This window comes from Gavialis gangeticus, unplaced genomic scaffold, assembly GCF_001723915.1.
Source record: "Gavialis gangeticus isolate Ggan-Ray unplaced genomic scaffold, GavGan_comp1, whole genome shotgun sequence".
Lineage (NCBI taxonomy): Eukaryota > Metazoa > Chordata > Crocodylia > Gavialidae > Gavialis > Gavialis gangeticus.
Window position 1 is genome coordinate 16,153,069 of NW_017728994.1, and position 20,106 is coordinate 16,173,174.

Below are 20,106 nucleotides of genomic sequence, written 5' to 3' on the forward strand. Positions count from 1 at the left end.
TGCAGTGGTTCAGGCTGGAAGCTGGGGGGGGAGGGGGTTAGAGCATCCCTCCCTTCGCTTCCAGAGCAATAAGCTGAGGGGGGGCATGGCAAGGCTCTTGCAGGATACTCTGATCATCCCAGCAGGGAATTGATAACAGGGTTTATCACCCCCTAACTCAGTGTGTATCACCCCATTAAGAAAACAACAGAGGGACATTACCAGCTACCTGTTGATTTTACCCATTGATTCAGCATGGACTGTAGCCAGCATGCGGTCTGCTAGCTAATACACAGACACCTCTCAGCAAGGCAGAGGGGAGGAGGGAATTCCTGTTTAGCAGGGAGTGGAGGGGGAGGGGGGGAGAAAACAGCTCTTTTTAAACAGCTTTTCCAAGGAAGGACATTAAGCTACCTGTTGATTAGCTCCAAAAAGCCTGCCTACCTTGGTCATCTCCCATAGCACAGACTGTAGCCAGTATGTGGTCTGCTAGCTAATGCTGAGGTGTGTGCATAAGGCAGAGGGGAGGGGAGAATAATCCCTGCTTAGCAGATGCTGCTGTGCCTGCAGCCAGGGAGCAGGAAGGAGGGACTAGCCCTGCTGTGGAGCAGAGAGGTCCACCCAGCCCAGCGAGCATGCTGGGATGCTGGGGGTGTCTGGTTTATCTTAAACCAGCAAGTGGTCTGGGACAGACATTGCATAAACCAGTTTGAGCCAAATCAGTTAAGTCTGATACTACATTCAATCAAGTTTATCTTAAACCAGTTTCAGCCATTTTCAACCTGGTTTATGTGCACTGGACATCTGTTCTGTTACAGGTTTAAACCAGTTTCTGATCACTTAAACTGATTTATATTTAATGTCTGTCCCTAGCCCAGGTGTTTGATATTTTTGAGACACAAAAATATCAGTGAGAACTTAAATGGCCTACCCAAGGTCTCACACACTGCACCAGAGCCAAGAAAAGAAACCCCAATCTCAATTCCCACTACTTCAGATTAACCACAGGACAATTGTTTTTTTCTTTTTTCAGTCAAGAAAATCCTGGGTCTGCTACTGTTCAACATTTTCATTGGTGATTTGAATGATGGGATTGTGTGCAGGCTTAGCAAAGTTGTGGATTTAACCAAGTTGGATGGAGTTACGGACACTCTGAAAGGCAGAGCTAGGACCTAGAATGACTTGGACAGACTAGAAAAATGGTCCACAATCAATCAGATGAGATTCAGCAAGAACAAACGCAAAGCCTTGCACTTGGGACAGAATAACTGCATGCAGAAATACAGACTGGGGAATGACTGGCTAAGCTGAAATACTGCAGAGAAGGCCCTGAAGATTCCAGTGAACCATAAGCTGAATATGAGCCAATACTGTGCTTTTGTCACAAGAAAAGCCAACAGCATTCTGAGTTGCATTAAAAGGAGGGTCACTTGCAAATCAACGGAAGGGATTCTTCTGCACTAGAGAGGAGTATTGTGTCCAGTTTTGGGCCTTGCGCTCCAAAAAGGAAGTTGCCAGATTGGAAAGAGTCCAGCACAGAGTGACAAAAATAATTAGAGGCCAGGGAGGCTAGAATCATGGCTGAAGGAGTTAGCATTATTTAGTCTGGAGAAGAGAAAACTGAGGGGAAATTTGGTAAGAGTCTTCAAATACCTGGAGGGCAATTACAGAGAGAATGGAGATGGGCTTTTCTCTGTGATCTAGGGGACAGGACTAGGAGCAATGGCCTCAAACTATGCAGAGGAAATTTAGGTTGGCAATTAGGAGGAACTTTCTGAATATGGTGGGTAAGCATTAGAAAAGGCTATCTAGAGAAGTTGTGGAATCTCCATCCCTGGAAATGTTCAAGAGCAGGTTGGACAGATACTTGGCTAGGACGTTTTTGTCAGGGACAATCCTGCCTTGAGCAGGAAGCTGAACTAGATGAACTTGTGTGGTCCCTTCCAGCTCTACTTTCCTATGGTCCTACAATTCTGTTATGTACATTCTATATGTCTGTCATTTCTAAGCATAAACAAGACAAATTGGTATTTCTTCTTTCCCAAAACTGCAAACTCCAGGGAGAAAAAATGAAAGAGGTATAGTTATTTAGCCCCCATCTTGAAATGTTAGAGAGTTCACATTTCAAAATACAGTGGTGTCCCTCCTTTTGCTGCACCAGTCACTTGAAAGCTAGTCAAGTTATGCTTTTTATTTTTATATGCTTATGTCACAAGGAGGAGTTTATCTGATGAGTATCCCCGTACACAGAGATGCTTAAGAGTGCCTCTGGGTAGGACACCCACCCAATACTGTGCTGACTTCACCCCCCTAGCTTTTAGATATGTGATACACTGCTGCTCCCTAAAGCACATGGCAGGAGGGAGGCTAGGTAGGGGAAGCAGCTTGATAAATTGCTCCTTCTTCATGTCACTGTGCAAGTTGCTGTTTATAATGAATCCAGTTTGAGCTGGGTAGGTGGGTGTTTCGTTTTGGTTTTCATTAACTCTGCAAACTGACACTCTGGGAGAATTGGCCAGGGGAAGCAAAGAGATCTTTATTATGTCCATCATTGCCAAATAATTTTGGCAAATTTTTCTATGAGATGCATGATCCAGTTGGGCCAGTTAGAGCTCAGTTGGCCAGTTACCAACAGAAAAGATTAAGTTAAACACTTTTAAAATCTTATTAGGGCCAATTTGTGGTTTTGGCCAGAGGAAGGAAAGGGATTATAAAAAAAACACAAAACTAGGGTGTCAGCCAGGTGAAAGAAATATTGGTGTCATTTTCATTGTTTGTGCTGCCCAGAATAAGAAACCATGGGCCTGTACATATATGCTGGATCTAGTTAAAGCAAAAATGTCCACTGGCATTTAAAACCCAGTATTTGAACGCTGTTGGCACTTGCTTTTCCATCTGTTAAGATGATTTAATTTGTTTTGGCATTTATCTGCGTTTCCTAGGTAAAATATTACTGTTACCTTCAGTTGATGGGAAGTATCATGAGTTAATGGAGTAGATCATCAGGCTTAGCTAAGTTCTACTTGACATGGTACCTCATTGTGGAACAAGCAGGACAGCTTTCTAACATCTTTGTTACTACTTGATTTCAGGGCCAGCTACAGTCCAGTTCAGCTTAAACAGCCTGAGAGCAGCTTCAAGTTGGACCCAGTTCTAACAGTGACCACAGGGCCATCTGGTAGGCAGACGTCATTCCCTAGGGCTGCAAGGCTAATGGTTACATGAGGGGCAGCTGAACAACTATACTACTTCAGGGCTCTTTTACAAGAGGAGTCCCCAGAAAACTCCTTAAGCCAGAGCAGCCTAACAGGCCATGCCAAAGGCCAAACAAATGGCAATCCAAGAAGTCAACTAGAAATAAATTTTTACTTAATCATTAGCAGTTGGATCCAAATTTCCCTGGTGCTCAGGCAATGCTGAGATGTGGCCTCTAGGTAAGGATAGCATTAAGTAAAATATAAAATCTTTGTGTGATGACATATCAAGAACCTGCACAGGGAAAGACACCAGGGAGGAATATCTGGAGTTTTACCTGAGAGGCCATCTATCAAATTAGATTTTAGAGACTCGGACAGTTTGATAAATTAATCTCAAATGACTCTTTCAGCAAAAGAGTATTGATTGTATTGATAGGGAAAAGTAGAAAAAAAGAAGGAGGAAATAATAAAGTATACTACATTAACCATAGGAGTGAAAGAGCCAAGTCCCAATGCTTAGCTCCAGTGCTTAATTTACACTGGATTGTGTGCTTAAATCTAACAGTGAGTGATGCCCTATAAATGCTGCATGCAGTCAGAAAGAGGGGGTGAGGAAAGGATTGCTGCAAATTCTGTTCAAGTAGCCCATGAGGAGAGATGGGGACAACTGGAATCCAACTATCTGGGAGAGGCAAAACCTGCCATTTGGACAATGGGGCTAGGGACAGACATTACACATAAACTAGTTTAAGTGATCAGAAACTGGTTTAAAGCTGTAAACAGAACAGACATTCAGTGCACATAAACCAGTTTCAAAGTGGTCCAAACTGGTTTGAGATAAACTTGGTTGAATGTAGTATCAGATTTAACTGATTTGGTTCAAACCAGTTTATGCAATGTCTGTCCCAGACCACTTGCTGGTTTAAGATACACCAGACACCTCCAGCATCCCGGCATGCTTTCTGGACTGGACGGGGCTCTCTGCTCCAGCCGCAGGGCTGACCCCACCCCCTCTGCTCTCTAGCACCAGCAGGGTGGGAAGGGACTCTGTGAAACGCTGGATGGGGATTCTTCCATCCAGTTTTGGGCCTTGCACTTCAAACAAGTGCAAGCATCGCATGGATCCCCACTCCCTTTCCTGCAGAGCGGGAAGTGGGGGGGAATCCATACGATGCTGCCCAATTCCAGAGCTGGGGCAGGGGGAGGCTCTGTTTCATGTTGGGGGGGAAATTTTCCCCCTCTTCTTGCTCCCCCCAGAGGGGCAGCAGAAGTGCAGAGCTCAGCTGGGCAGGGTGCGTGGTGTAGGGACCCCCCACACTCCTCCCACAGTGTACAGTCCAGATGGCAGGGAGGTCAGGGTGTTTACATCTGGTGCAGGCCTGGCTCTGTCCAGCACTCTGTGGGGGGGAGGGAGTGGAGTTTGCCTTATGCCCATGGCTCTGCTCCCTGAGCCTGAGCCTGAGCATGAGCTTGAGCCTGCACCAGCTGCTTTTCCCACTCGCCACTGTGCAGGTCCCACACTCTGCCAGGGCTGGAGGGAACCCGGTCCCCTGCTTCCCCACAGAGTCCAGTGCGGGGTTTTCCCTTGTGAGTATGGAACTGCAGGTGCGGTGCAGAGCCACGGGGATAGAAGTGGCTGGGCAGGCTGTGCAGAGCTGCTCTCCTCGTCCCCAGTGCAGCACTGGCTGCCTCTATCATAGGGGCTCCACACTGTGCCTGCAGCTTCACACTCACAGAGGAGAAGCCCCACACTAGACTCTGTGGGGAAACAGCCGGTGGGGCTCCCTCCATTCCTGGCACAGTGCTGGGACCTGCACAGCAGGGAAAATGGGGAAGCAGCTGGTTCCAGTGTGGAGCTGGAGCTGCAGGCTCAGGGGCAGAGCCTTGGGGGTAAGGGAGGCTGCACTCCCTCCCCCCGTGCAGCACTAGCCAGAGCTGCACCTGCACCAGGCACAAACACCCTGACCTCCCTTCCTGCTGTCGCTGCCAGGCAGTGGGGTCTGCAAACCATGGGGGGAGTGTGTGGGGGTCCCTCCACCCTCCACCCTCCCTCACACCCCACACACCCACACCCTGCCCAGCTGAGTTCTGCATTCCCACTGACCCTCTGGGGGGAGGAGGAGGAATGGGAAGAGTTCCCCCCAGCATGGAACAGAGCTTCCCCCTGCCCTGGGGGTGCGGGGTGGGGAGGAGTGGGGGAGAAGAGTCCTCCTCTGGGGTTGGGCAGCATCCCATAGAGACACCCTTCTCCATCCCACAGCAATGGGGGAGAAGCAGGGGGAAGAGTACCCCTCTGGGGCCAAACAGCTTCACAGAGCCCCCCTTCCCACCCCACTGAAGGGAGGGGAGGAGGAGGGAGAAGAGTTCCCCCCAGCACCAAACAGAGCCTCCCTCCCAGCCCTGTGGCAAAGGGGGAGAGGGAGGAGGGGCAAGTGTTCCCCTCTGGGGCGGGGCAGCCATGTGTGCCTGGATTGCTTCTGGCTGTCAGGAAGCCCCTGGGGTGGGCCTGCTGGGGCCTGGCCATGTCCCCCACACCAGCTCAGCTTCCCTGTGGAAGGGAGAGTTATTCTAGCATCCCTGGGCTGAGCCACTGCAGACATGTACCGAATGTCTATCCACTTGCAAACCGGTTCAGTCTCTATGGGTTAGACTAACGTGCAAAGACTGAATCAATTCAGGCTTTTTGAATGTCTGTCCCTAGCCTGGGAGAGGACTTCTTTGGATTTAAAAAGGTAGAGGCCAAGCATGGACATAGATGTGTTCTCTCTTGCTTATGACACTTAGCTAAGGGAAAACTTTGGATGTAATATTTCCCTGTGCTTGGACTACGACTAAAGAGAATCTGTGGCTATGTAGTGGCCAAGATCACACAAACCAAGAGGTTCAGGCTCCTCATACATGAACGAACATTCAGTTTCCTGCTTCTTTGACTATAAAGGATACTGTCCCTGGTTTCAGCAGGAACAATAAACATATGTACTAACCAGTGAGGGAGTGTGACAATGGTTGTCCCAGGATCTCTTTCTCATCAAGACCATCACAGTTAGGTTTTGTCTCCAAACAAATGCTTGTTTTTTGAGGATTAGAGAATTGTTCTGTCAGAAACTCCTTTAGCTCTTGGACTGAACAGGAGGGAGGAGAGACCTGGAAAAGTGCCTCTGCAGCTGTCTCTACCTCTTAATGTTGTTTCTGACTAAAGAAAACCAACTTGTCTGATGATCCAAATTTCCTTTAATGCCCCTATTTAAGAAAGTGAAGGTATAGGAAGGAAAAAAATATCTGCCAGGGAATCTATGTTTGCATAACAGTGCATAAAAAGAACAGTGAAATGCCTATAGAGGGGGTGCCAGAAAGGTAGCCACCAGAGAGCCCACACCACCACAGCAGCCCTTGTTCATAGAGCATGCATTGAAGCAGCAGCAGCCCAAGTTGCCACCACAACTGCAGCAGCCCCTGTACAAGAGGCAAGCACTCACTAAACTTCTCCCAACCCCACACCCCTGCACCAAAATTTCAAGTTATGGCTCTGTCTGTATATTATAGATAATTCAATAAATTGCAGGATGTGGTAAAATCTAGTTAATTATAAAGCACTTCTAAATCTGCAGATTACTTTCTCCTGCATAAATCTTATTGTATTATTTTTACAACAAAAAATATGACTTATTGCCTACTCTTTCCACAATTACTGCTCCTTAATGGTGTAGTGTAGCTATGTTCTACTTTAAAAGGAACCTGTGGTTAAGCAGCTATTTCACTGTAATTCAATAAAAGTTGGATGTCCTAGGTTTCCTTTAAAGGTCCAGCCTTGAGAACCAACCCAGGTAAAAGTCACATGTTGTTTATTATCCAAAATACAATGGAAAGTTAGGGAAAAAATTAACTCGTTTCTATAATGTTCAATAAAATGGCCCAGAATGAATTGACAAATGTTATGCTACCTCAAGATGAGGAGAGGAATATTTGTCCAAAGGAATCTCCTAAAACCTGAGGCCATGCCTCAAAATGTTGTGTACGCAAGATTTTTTTTTTACTTCATAGGGCTGCATCTACATATGTGCTTTACTGCAGAGTTGACTAATTAGCTTCTCAGTAAAGAGTCACTCTCTACATATGTGCTAGTATTAAAGCATGGTAAATTAATTAACTTGGCCATAAGATAGTACTGTCAGGGATAGTACTGTCTTAAGGTGGAGTAATTAAGTGCAATAAAATGCACGTGTAGATGGTGACAGGGGTTGACTGACACATGGCTCAGCACTTTAGCACTTGTGCCCCATCCAGTCCCACCATGCTCAATGCTGTCACCCGGAGCCTGGGGCTGACCCCTTGGGACTGCTGCCAGCCTGGGGCTGCTCTAGCTCAGCTCAAGCTGCTGCTGTCCCAGGCTCATGTGTAGATACTGTTCCCAGGAGCAGCTAACTTTGGCTCAAACTGCTTCCTAGTTTATTGTATCACATCAATTTTACATGTACATGCACCCAGGGACTCTCAAGTGCAGAGAACCTGCAAATACATCTTGCTTATACTCATTTTCTTACATACCACATGACAAATAAGCTCTGACCCCAGAGGGTGAACTCTACCCCCTCGCTCCCTAAGAGGGGCAGGAGGAGAAGCATGATACCCATCTTGCAGCACAGTGTCCCTGTTTCTGTTCATGCATACTTCTATTCTAGTGAAGAAAAATCAGCTTTGCAACCTAAGACATGCACCCATTTTGAAGAGCTGATTTTTGGGAAAGGGGTGCATGTGGTATATGAGTACATATGGTATTAAGATGAACTAAACTGCAGTCTTCTAACAAAAATAAAGACATCTAAGATTTTTTGACCTATGTTCAATTCTATTTCTCCTTTCTTATCAGAGGGAACTATGGATCACTAGAATTTGGAGTGCATATTGGTGTTCATTTCCACTGAGCATCCACATATTTTCATTACATACAGTACTTCTCATTGTAACAGTGCTCAAAGGTGACTATTTAGCTATAGCAGTTTCAGTTTCGTCTGTGTTCTACAACATTTACAGTTTCCCATCAAATTGTATGGGACCCCAGAAAACATTATTTTTGTAGTTTGGCTGTTTAATTCATAAAAGTTATCATTGCTTTGTGATCTCATACACAAAAAGTTATTGCAATGCTGTTTACGAGCAAATCTTCTTCAGTGGTAATCTTCTCTTCATAGCTAGTAAAGGTAGGAAAGCCGAGCTAGTTATGTGCTGCTTCTGTTTTTCCCTCTTCCCTGATTGCCTTTTTTAGCAGTTGCAGGACAGAGAATGCTAAATATTCTGATCCCCGTTCCTCACACGTGTGACCATTGAAACAATACAGCACATGTGATCTCCTCATCAGCTATGGGAGCTGGAGCCTCAAAGACAGATCAAGTTTAAGTCTTCTGCCAAGCATCTGCTTTTTCTACGTGTATCTATACATATAGAGCAACTTGGCCCTGCACAAAGAGAAACTGTACAAACTCCCAAAGCAAAATAAACTCTTTCCCAGAATGATGGGCCCATTTTACTTGTGGAAAGTTAATCCGGGAACCTTGGAAAATGACTTGGAAGGATAACATCTGAATGGATAACAAAGAACGCTTTGAGACACCCGCATACCCTTCTAACATTCTATATGAGAAAAGCTCTTCCATTAGCAACAGCGGACAAAATTTAGTGACTACAACAGGAAATATTTCAACCCATGCTCAAATTTTCTCTGGGAATAAGGCTGAGTTATCTAAAGAATTTTACAGTATGTGTTCAATGCATCTGTATCTAATCCATCCATCTTTACTTTAGCATACACATATTATAGGTGTTGAAGTATTTAGGTTAAATGCACATTTGAGTATATGTGGAGAAAAATAATTCCTCTCCCCCCAAAAATGTGTAACAAAGACCATTTGCCAAGTCTCTAATAGCCACCTTCCTGCAACTGTCTGTTGGAGTCAGCTGATCAGTAGAACCTATCTCAGAATATTTGACATTCAAACTTCAGAATAGTCTGTATTTTGGAATTTCTTCCGGTCACACACCTGCTTCCAGAAGACAAGTATCAGTTAAGGTGTATTCATTAAACAACAAACCTTTACAAAGTTAGGTCACTTCAACCAACTCATATTATTTCATTAGTCAAATCTTTGATTTCCTGCCTTATCCAGATTTGTATTCTTGGCACATAAAATACTTTCCCCTTATCTCTCTTCCTCCAGTATCTCAGACAGCTATGGGGACATTCTGTTTTCTTATTAATTCCATTGCCCAGTCCTAAACAGTTTTCAGAAAGTAAATTATAAATACAAATATAGGATTAGATCTTTCAAGACGACAGTGCAGTAGCACAGGTTTCACAGAAGTCATTCATTAAGTCTACAAAGCCTTTGTTACTATTGATAATCTTGGGGGTGAAAGAAGCAATGAAGCTTACCCAAAACCAGGTTACATTTGTAAGAAACGTCTATTTACTTATAATCTGAACGCACTGGCCTTGAAAGTAACACAAAATAACCATGCTAACCCCCAAAATCTATTTTTGTCAAGCATTCTGTATTAGTTAGAATGTTCCTGATGTTTATTTCTCATCATGCTCCTGGACCTAAATATAACTAAGGATTTCCTACAGTATCTGGTCCTGGTTTCCATTTTGCTACAATGTATTCCCCCCCAGTTTCAGTTTGCATTACTATCAGATGTCAGTGAATAACTGACTACATCCAGCAAGTTAATACAATACTAGTTTTGAATCAAGTTGCATGCAGATGTGGCATTTAAAAGTTGATTTTGTTTGATTTTTGAGTTTGCAGTTTAAATTAAACCCTGTGCTGGAATAAGCTGATGCTATAAATATTTTCTGTTTGAATTTGAGAACTAATTTTTGTCTTTAGCCTTCTGCTTTTCAAAATTAAGAAGAAAAAGGCAAAAATGCTATACCAGTCATTCATGAATCTTAGAAAATTAGGGTTGAAAGGGACTTCAGGAGGTCATCTAGTACAAAATCCCTGCTCAAAGAAGAACCATCCCCAATTATATCATCTCAGCTAAGGCTTTGTCTACCCAGGTCTTAAAAGCCTCCAAGGTTGGAGATTCTGCAACCTCTCTGGGTCACCTGTTCCAGTGTTTTACTACCCTCCTAGTCAGAAAGTTTCTCTTATTATCTAACCTAAACTTTTTTTGCTGTAACTTGAGACCACTGCTCCTTGTTCTGTCATCTGCCACTGGGCACTTGTCCACATTACACCTCTCCCGTTACCATGTTACACTTTTACTGTGTCCACATGACAAAAATCACCCTTAAGCTGGCTAAATAGTGTCTTTGTATCCATATTGTCAGCTGACTTTATCATTTTTAATTTTTTTTATCGTGATCATTTAAAACACCTCCGACATGTTTTATTTTTAGCTCCCGAATTTCTTCCAGGAGGGTTTTTTTTTTTTTTTTTATCATTTTAAATTTTCAACGTGGATCTAACTTATGCCGGAAAACATGATTTTCCCTTCTTTTCAGGTGCCGCTTGGGTTCACTCAGTAATCCACAGAAATCCATTGAATTAATTGATTGTAATATTTCAACAAGATTCCAGGGGCTAATTTTGCAAATTTTTACTGGTGATTTAGTTCAAGGTTAAGATTAATGAAAAATACAACTTTTTTGGATTCCAAAAAAAATTGGTTCCCTGTGTTCACATGTATTTCATGACAAAGATCAAATTGTTATGGGTCAGGCAGTTCAAGACTCAGGCTAATTAAAATTACATTTTGTTGAACTGGGTTTTTGGTTTTTGGTTTGGCAGGGCTGGGCGCACAGGTCACGAGTGAGGGGGGCTGGCAGGGCTGGGAGGGCAGGGGTAACCTGGGTGGTACTCAGTTGAGGTACCCCCTTTCCAATGGAAGGAATTCAGCAGGTGTTAGTGCACTAGGGGAGGGGTAGCTGCTTATGGAGAAGCAGCTCTCCTCCTACCCCCTCTTTCAAGACCAATTGGAATTCACCATATATGGGTTTAACAGGGAAAGAACAGGGTGGAATATAACATATATGCGGGGGGCAAGGGGACCCTGGGAGATAATGGTACCCCCCACTCCAGGCACCTGGAAGAGTGGGTGGGGGGGAGCCAGGGAAGCAGAGGGAAGTCAAAGGGATTTTAGGTTACATACACATATAACAGACAAACCAACAACAGACTTGAAGCACAGGGTTCACAAAATATAAGATGCAGGGTTTCCCAAAATATGAGGAGCAGATCCCACAAAATTTGAGGCATAGGCACCCCCGTGGGGCAGGATGGAAGAGGGAAGGGGACCCCGCTCCCCAGTGAGGATTCCCTTTTGCAAGTAACTCAACCCTCTGGTGCCCTGGCAGACAAAAGCTGTACTGAGCTACCAATGCCTGGGCTGCTAATTCCGGCTCCAGGCTCTAGTGCACCTGGGATCCTCCATTAGCTGTCTGCACACCAAGCTGCTCAGCTTCATGCCATAGGGAGGTCGGCAAGAACCCAAGCTGCCGCCTGCAGCTCGGGGCTTTCATCCCTCTGGGACCCACTGCATGCCGCTCCTGGGAGGTAGGGGGCTGTAGATCAGGAGTGAAGGGCACTGGCAGTGTATGGTGTGGTCTGTGCTAAACTGTTATATGTGACTGTTGCACCCAACTCTGGGGTGTATCTGAGCCCTCCGCATACACTATTATATGCAGCTGTTACATCCCAAAGCTGGGTGCATATCTGCCATTCCTATGCACTGTTATATGTGACTATTACACCCCACAGCTAGGGCTACCCCATGCCATGCCACACTGGGGGACTCCTTGGACACCCCTGACCATATGGGCTAGACCAGGAAGAATTTCCAGTTGTAATCCCAGCCCAAAAAACAGCCCAGTTTCAGGAAAACCAGAAAACTAGAAAAACCACAGAGGCATGATATAGGGTGGCCCAAGAAAGATTTCCACCTCTAATTCCAGCCCAAAAGAAATTCCTTATTTTAGCCTATATACTTAGTACAGTGGGTATAGGGGGACTGTCAGTTGGCAGCCTGGCACGCACAAACCATGCTTGGGGCTGGTCAAGACTCTGGCCAGAGCTGTCCAATAGAGTCCCCCCAGTGCCACAGAGGTATGCCGTGTGGTGGCCCAAGAATGATTTCTAGTCATACTCCCAGCCCCAAATCCAATTCCTTATTTAGGTCCATATACTTAGCACTGTGGTTGCGGTGCTGTCAGTTGGCAGCCTGGCATGGCCAATCTGTATTTTGGTCTGGGCAAGACTGGTCAGGAGTGACCAAGAGAGTCCCTCAGTGCCACACAGGCACGGTGTCAGATGGCCCAGAAAAGATTTCAGTCTGTAATCTCAGCCCAAAAGCCAGTTCCTTTTTCAAGCCCATATACTTAGTAAGGCTGTGTGAACCTTTGGTCCCTGATTTGATTCGGCAGAGATTTGGCCCAGTTCAGTGGCCGAAACTCCAAATCCGAATTGAATCAGAGGGCCCTTTAATCTCTCTGAATCAAATTGGAACCCTCCAAACTGATTTGGAGAGATTCAGAAAGGCTTGGCGATTCAGATATAGACACAGCTTTAAATGTTTTTTCTACATACCTCAAGGTAGCAGGCAGCTTGTGAATGCTATGATGCTGGCGCAGATGGAGCATCCCACAGGAGCATGGGAGGCTCCTCAGTGTGCTCGGCAACAGACCTGCAAGTGGACCTGAAGCATTTCTGGTCCACTTCTGGATCCACCGGAGAGTATGCCAGCCCCCCCCCGCTTGGCATCTGGTGCCGTCTGAGTCTGGGGTGGCACCCCGGGTCCCCCTGTGGCCGATCACTGAGCCAGGGGGATACAGAGAGGCCCCACTGTGTGCTCCTCGGTGGACCCGAAGTGGACTGGAAGTACTTCTGGCCCACTTCCGGGTTCACCGCCAAGCATGCAGGGCTCCCCTCACCACACTTCTCTGGAACGCTCCATCCACCCCAGCATCGCAGCGTTCATGAGCCGCGCTGGTATCTCGAGGTACATAGAAAAAACATTTGAAGTTGTGTCTATGGCTGAATCACAGATTCTCTGAATCAGCATTGAATCTGAAGATTCGGCCGAATCGAATCAGGGACAGTGATCTAAATCAACAAATTGAATCATTGTCCCTGATTCGGGCCGAATCCGAATCGAATACGGCCCTCTTCGCACACCCCTGATACTTAGTATAGCAGGCATGGGGAGGCTGTCAACTGGCAGCCTCGCATGAACAAATTGGGCATTGGGTCGGGCAAGCCTCTGGTCAAAGATGTCCAGGAGAGTCTTCCACTGCCACAGAGGCATGGCATGGGGTGGCCCAAGAAGGATTTCCAGCCATAAGCCCAGCCCAAAAGCGGTTCCTTATTTGAGCCCATATACTTAGTACAGTGGGCATGGGGGAGCTGTCAGTTGGCAGCCTGGCATGCACAAACTATGCTTTGGGACAGGCAGGACTGTGGCCAGGGTTCTTTGGGACAGTCCTGTGGTGGCATGGACAGGAAGTTGGGGGTGCATCCTGCACTGGCTGGCCACCAAACCATTGCCAAGCCTGGTCTTTCTCTGGTCTTTCTTACCTTCCTCCTCCTCCCTTTTTGACAGCACCTATTTTAAAGCCCAAAATGGGGTTCTATCCAAGGTATAGGTACTCTTGCTCCCTCACAGACTTCAGGGATTAATGGAGTTGCCAGCCTTGCTGGGTGACAGGGAAACTGCCCATGCCAGTGCCACCCTTTGGCACCATGCAGCCCATTGGGCTTTCCAATGGGGGTGCACACCAGGGGCTTCATGCCTCATCTGTCAGCTTTGCTGGGGTGTTGGTTTTAGGGTGACTCCACTGGTCAACCAGGCAGTTCCCTCATTGCCAGGACAGTACCCCCGGACACCGACCACAGTAGCACACCATGGTGCTGTCTCCTCATCTCTCTGGACAAAACTGTGTTGACCCAGGACTGACCCCGTTGCGCCCAGCTCTGGAATGTAACGGCCATGGATAACAGTGTATGGTGAGGTCTATAACATGATGAAATGTTATATGTGGCCATTGCACCCAGCTCTGGGGTATTTCTCAGCCCTCCCCATACACTGTTCTATGTAGCAGTTACACCCCAGAGCTGGGTGCATCTCTGCCCTCCCCAAGTACTGTTATATGTGGCCATTACACCCCAGAACTAGGGCCATCCCACACCATGCTTCTGGCACTCGGGACTCTCCTGGACACCCTTGACCATGTGGGCTTGCCCGGTAAGGATTTCCAGCTGTCATCCCAGCCCAAAAAACAGCTCCTTATTCAAGTCCATATACTTAGTATAGTGTGCATGGGGGGCTGTGAGTTGGCAGCCTGGCATAAATAAACAGTGCTTTGGGCCAGGCAAGACTCTAATCAGAGATGTCTGAGAGAATCCCCCAGTGGCACAGAGTCATGGTATGGGGGGGTCTAAGAAGGATTTTCATCTCTAATCCTAGCGCAAAAGAAGTTCCTTATTCAAGCCCATATACGTTGGGCTTGAATGGGGGGCTGTCAATCAGGCCATGCTTTGGGCCATGCAAGACTGTGGTCAGAGGTATCCAGGAGAGTCCCCTGGTAGTACACAGGCATGGTGGATGCAGGATATTAATTTACATATCATTTGGTAAATATGCATGTCTAATAAAATTCTCTTTCTTTAGAATGTGTAATTCATTAAAAAGAAGCTTTTATTGGGTATAGATTAGCTTTAAAAAGGAACCAGGAATAAGGACCTGGGACTTAAAGGAACAAACTGCAGCTTCATGAACCATAGCATAGCCTTGGTGTTGGCTGCCCTGAACCAGTGGATGGTGAGAAGGCCAGTCATTGTCAGCCAGGGGTCCCTGCCCCACACCACCAGGGGCAGTGAGTGGGGAGGGAGCTGTATGGTGCAGATGTGCTTTGACCTTCAGTAGATGCAGGCAGTTTGCAATTTGGGAAGCAAACCCTAGCATGTGGCCTGGGGTGCCCCAAAACAGTGCATGATGAGATCAGGCCACTCACTGCCAGCAGGGGGTCACCCACAGCCCCAGGCCCGGGCAGAGGGGGGGACTGGCAGGGAATTTTGCAAGTGAAATGTTCTTGGGACCTCAGAAATGTGGGTGACAGATGAACAGAGCAACTAAAGTGCATGGCTTGCCAAGTGCAAGTCACAGCTAAGCAGGCTTTTGCCAATTCTGGAAGAGAACTCTAACATGTAACATTGGATGCATGTGGTATGGATTGGGTAGCTCTGGGTAATTAATCATGGAATAGGCCTTTGACATACTGGAAGGTAATGCAGGAATGGGGATTTGTCTTTGTGAACTGCTTGCTAGGGCATAGCTTCCTCTATTCCTAATGGGGTAAGCAACAAGAAAACAATAAGATTGCTGACCCTAGTATAGTCACATCTATAGAAAACATTTTCCTAGTTATAGCATAATAATTCATTGCATGGTAAATCACATCCACCTTACTTATTTAGCCATCTTAAACTAAGAAAGAAAAATTAAACCAGGAACATTTTTAGTGACTAAATGCCGAGTACGTGTACAAGGGCCCACTAAGAACAGTCTAGCTCCATCCTCTTTGAAACTATCTTTCAGGTAGTTGAAGGCTGCTATTAAATCCCCTCTCCATGTTCTCTTCTCCAGACTAAATAAGTCCAGTTCCCTCAGCCTCTCCTCAGAAGTCATGTGCCCCAGCCCTCAAACAATTTTCACTGCCCTGTGCTGGACTCTCCCCAATTTGTCCACATCCTTTCTGTAGTGGGGGGCCCAAAACTGGATACATTATTTCAGATGTGGCCTCAACAGTGCAGAATATACAGTCCATTCATTCAACCTGGACTTCCTTAGCTTGCTTGTGAGAATGTTGTGGGAGACGGGATCAAAAGCCTTGTTAGGGTCAAGCTCGCTAACTGCTGTTCACTGCTCTCCCAGCATCTATCGAGCCTGTCACCTCATCATAGATAGATACGTGACTTGTCCTTGGTGAATCCATGCTGGCTCTTCCTAATTACCTTTTCCTCTAAGAGCTGAGAAATGGATTCCTTGAGCACCTGCTCCATGGTTTTTCCAGGGACTGAGGTGAGGCTGACTGGTCTATAGTTCCCCAGATCCTCCTTCTTCCCTTTCTTAAAGATTCACCCTTTTCCAGTCATCCGGGACTCCTTCCAATCATCACGAGCTTTCAAAGATGATGACCAATGGCTCTTCAATCACATCCACACAAATTCCCTGAGCATCCTTGGGTGCATTTTGTCTGGCCCCATGGACATGTAACTATTAGGGACTATTTTCTAAGTAGTCCCCAACCTGTTCTTTTGCCACTGCCAGTTGCTCACCTCCTCCCCAAACTGTGCTGCCAGATGCAGTAGCCTGTGAACTGACCTTGCCTGTCAAGACTGAGGTAAAGAAGGCACTGAGTGGTTCAGTCTTTTTTGCATCCTGATTTCATCCCTGCATGCCCTAGCAATACTTTCATGCTCCTTACAAGTTTCCACATCTTGTAAGCTTCCTTTTTGTGTTTTAGCTCATTAAAGGAGTTCCCATCTAAGCTAAGCTGGTCTTCTGCTAAACCATCTGCTAGTCGTCCTGCACATTGGGATGGTTTGTCCCTGTATCCTCACAAAGTTTTCTTTAAAGTACAACCAGTTTTCCTGGACTCCATTCCCACTCAAACTGGCCTCCCAGGGGATCTGGCCTATCAGTTCCCTGAGTGAGTGGAAGTCTACTTTTCTGAAGTCTTGGGGCCCTGCCTCTGCTGCTCTCTTTCCTTCCTTTCCTCAGGATCCTGCACTCAATCATCTCATGGCCACTGCTGCCCACGTTGCCATCCACTTCTATATTTCCCACAAATTCGTCCTTTCGTGAGCAGCAGGTCAAGAAGAGCACAGCCCCTAGTTGGTCTCCTCAACGCTTGCACCAAGAAAGAATAGTTACTCTAGCTTCTAATTCTTTACTCAGCTGATATTTTGAATATAATGTTTTCTGATATTAGAAATACTACAGTGTACATGTATATATTGAGTTATATTGTATGGCTTTTGCAGGGTTGCCAACTCAAGAAATTTTTCTTACTGACAATCTGAAACTTTCTACTGACAAACTTTTTTTCTGACACATTTTTATTAATCTGCTTTATATCATGTAAATGCAACTTTTCTGCCAGACCCTATCCTGCTGCCAAGCCCCAATTAGAAGAGCTGGGTTCAAATATAGGGGTTTACACCATCCACAGTAAAAAAAAAGGTACAAAGTTTAGTTGTTAGTAAAAAGTTTGCATTTTTTTTAAATTCAGTTGGCAGCCCTGTTTGATTGCAGCAGTGGTTTTACACTCCAGTGTCCCCCCAAGGGGTCCCCTACTCACCCCCACACCCTGATGCCCCCAATCACACCCTGCACCATGCTGCACCCCTCACCTGGCCACCACAAAGCCTTACCCCTGCCAGTCCCACTTCCCCCCCTACACACACACACACACACACACCTCTACCCCCATTCCAGCATAGGCCTTCTAAAGAACAGTCACTGTCTGCCTACCTGTCACCCAGCAGTGTTCCAGGCAGACACAGCAGCAGCACCACCACATGGCTGGAGGTTGGGGAAGGAGCTATGGAAAATCCTGTTAACCACAAAGCCCTGATAAGAGTTCCCTTCAGGGTGCTGTACTCCTGCTCGGCCACCAGATGGCACTGCTATGAATCATATGCTGTCTGTGCTTCAACACGGCACCCTGCTTTTTTCTGACCATGGAATTTCAGTTAGCTCTGACTGCTTAGTGTTTTTATGGGTGACTCATTTTAACGGACATTACAGATGTGTGTTGGTAACCTGAATTTTTGCTGACTGTCCATACATTTATGGACAGTTGGCAACCCTGGGTTTTTTATACTATGCAACTATGCTGGGTTCTGTCTATATCAGTGGTGTTTCACTTTTTGGCTCTGTGGGTCAGAGGAGTGACACAGGACTGGTCCATGGGCTAGATTGAGCCCTACCAGCCAGCTCCACTCCCTCCATGCACCACTCCCAAGAATTGGGGTCTGGGGCCTGGTGCCACCCCTTCCAGCCCCTGTGTGCAAGTTTTTGGGCTGCAAAGGCCTTGCACCACCCCTTCCCTGCCCCCTACACCAGGATTTGGGTACTGCCTGGGACCTGGCACCACTCCACCTAGCCTTGCACACCACACTGGGACTGGGTGCCTTTTCCAGCATGCAGAACCTGGGTTCCCTGTGGGTCTGGTTAGTTGGCAGAAGGGGAACAGTGGCACCACTCCCCTGCCACCAAAGTTCCAGGCCAATAGGGAGCCCTGAGGGTTGGATGATATGGTGCTGCAGGTCGGATATGGCCTGTGGGACAGGGGTTGAATACCCCTGGTCTAAATAAGTAGAAAATAACACTTTAAACTAAACTATCCAATAGGCAATTTAAGAAATAAATCACTATAAAATTTCTCCCTGCACTGATCTTTCTATGTGGAAATAATGCATGCAGGACCAAACTGGACAACTGTCATAGCTAGTACTATTCTGCTCTCACTAGAAATGGCCCTATACTATTATATTTATTCTGACACTGCTGATCATGCCCTGTTTGAAATCAGATGTCAAACATGATTGCAACCAAGGATTTCACAATAATTCAAAAGCTTAGGCAAGCAGTAAACATCATTGTGATATACATCAATGTTTCAGATCAGGCAGGCAGTCCCTCAAAAAAATATGATTCGCTATTTCCAGGACACAAGATAGGAGAATGAGAATGGATAAAATAGAAACCATATGACCCTCTGCACTGCAGATGAAGGACATTTCAAATGCTTTCCATTCATCACTGAAAAAAACAGAATAAAGGAAATATGTGGAGGAGAGTGATTAATGTGTTAATTTACTTATGAACAGTCATAAAATAATCTCCTTATGATTATATAGGCAAATATGTGTCGTATTTGGCACAATCTGCCACTGAACAGATCGTAACCAACTTGGATATGTTCCTTTTTTTAATTGGGTGGTATAAAGGGTGGCTTATAAAATGAATACAGATTATCAAACAAAAGCTAGCCTAAAAAGGAGGCATAACAACCAGGGTTTGTGCCTGGTACAGTAGCAGTGGCAGGGCTGGCAATAAGAGCTGAGCTAGTGACGGTGACAGGGCCAACATCCACAACAGCTGTAGCTCCTGTGACCTCTCTAAGTGGGTGCCTGAGGCTGGTGCCTTGGTGTTTCACTCCTTATTATGCTACTGCAATGGGAGCAGATAGGGGTTTGGTAAGGGAGCATGGAGCCATGTATTGTTAGGTCACCTGTTGAAATCCTTCCTGTGATTGACCTACTAACAGTGGTTTAGTAGCAAGCACAACATGAGCTACCAATAATAGGATAGTTTTTAGTGGATTAATTCTCCATTCCAGCATCAGAGCTGGCCCTTCTGTCATAACGTTAATAGAGTAGAAATATAAATAAATATGGAGATTGAACTGCCTTTGGAGTTGTAAAAGCAAGACAATCAGCAGCACAGGACTGAAACCAATTGCCAGGCCATCATGGAAGATGAGTCATTTCAAACATATCTAAAATATTAGCATTATCACAAGAGGGCTATGACTTGTATAATGCAGTCAGAGTATGTGGCTTAGTTTGACTTACTGTGCCTTCTAAGCAGTAAAAAGTTAATTATGCTTGCTCAACAGACACTATCCTGACTCAGTAAAATTCATGTTGATATTAGAGCACTGACCGCAGAGAATCCTGACCAGAGAATTCTAAATGTCTTTTCTAATATCCCTTTAAATCAGTGATTCTCAACCAAGTTGCCATAAGATCCTTTTAAAGGTGCCACACAATATTAGCACTGTGAGGTGTGAAACTTCCTACATGCGATTCATAAGATAAACCCAGAGATTTTGAGTAGGAATCCATAATGTCAAAAACTTTCTGAC

General features: G+C 45.8%; 1 protein-coding gene and 1 long non-coding RNA gene across 2 annotated transcripts in view; both read left to right on the forward strand.

Moving 5' to 3' along the window:
- The window catches only part of ZCCHC24 (zinc finger CCHC-type containing 24), a 285,478-nt gene that overhangs the window by 225,745 nt on the left and 39,627 nt on the right, over positions 1-20,106 (forward strand). The gene's annotated exons all lie outside the window — the stretch shown is intronic.
- Positions 10,435-16,073, forward strand: LOC109287353. The gene is made up of 3 exons (XR_002094839.1): positions 10,435-10,444; positions 11,041-11,045; positions 15,992-16,073. It is a non-coding gene; the product is annotated as an uncharacterized LOC109287353 (long non-coding RNA).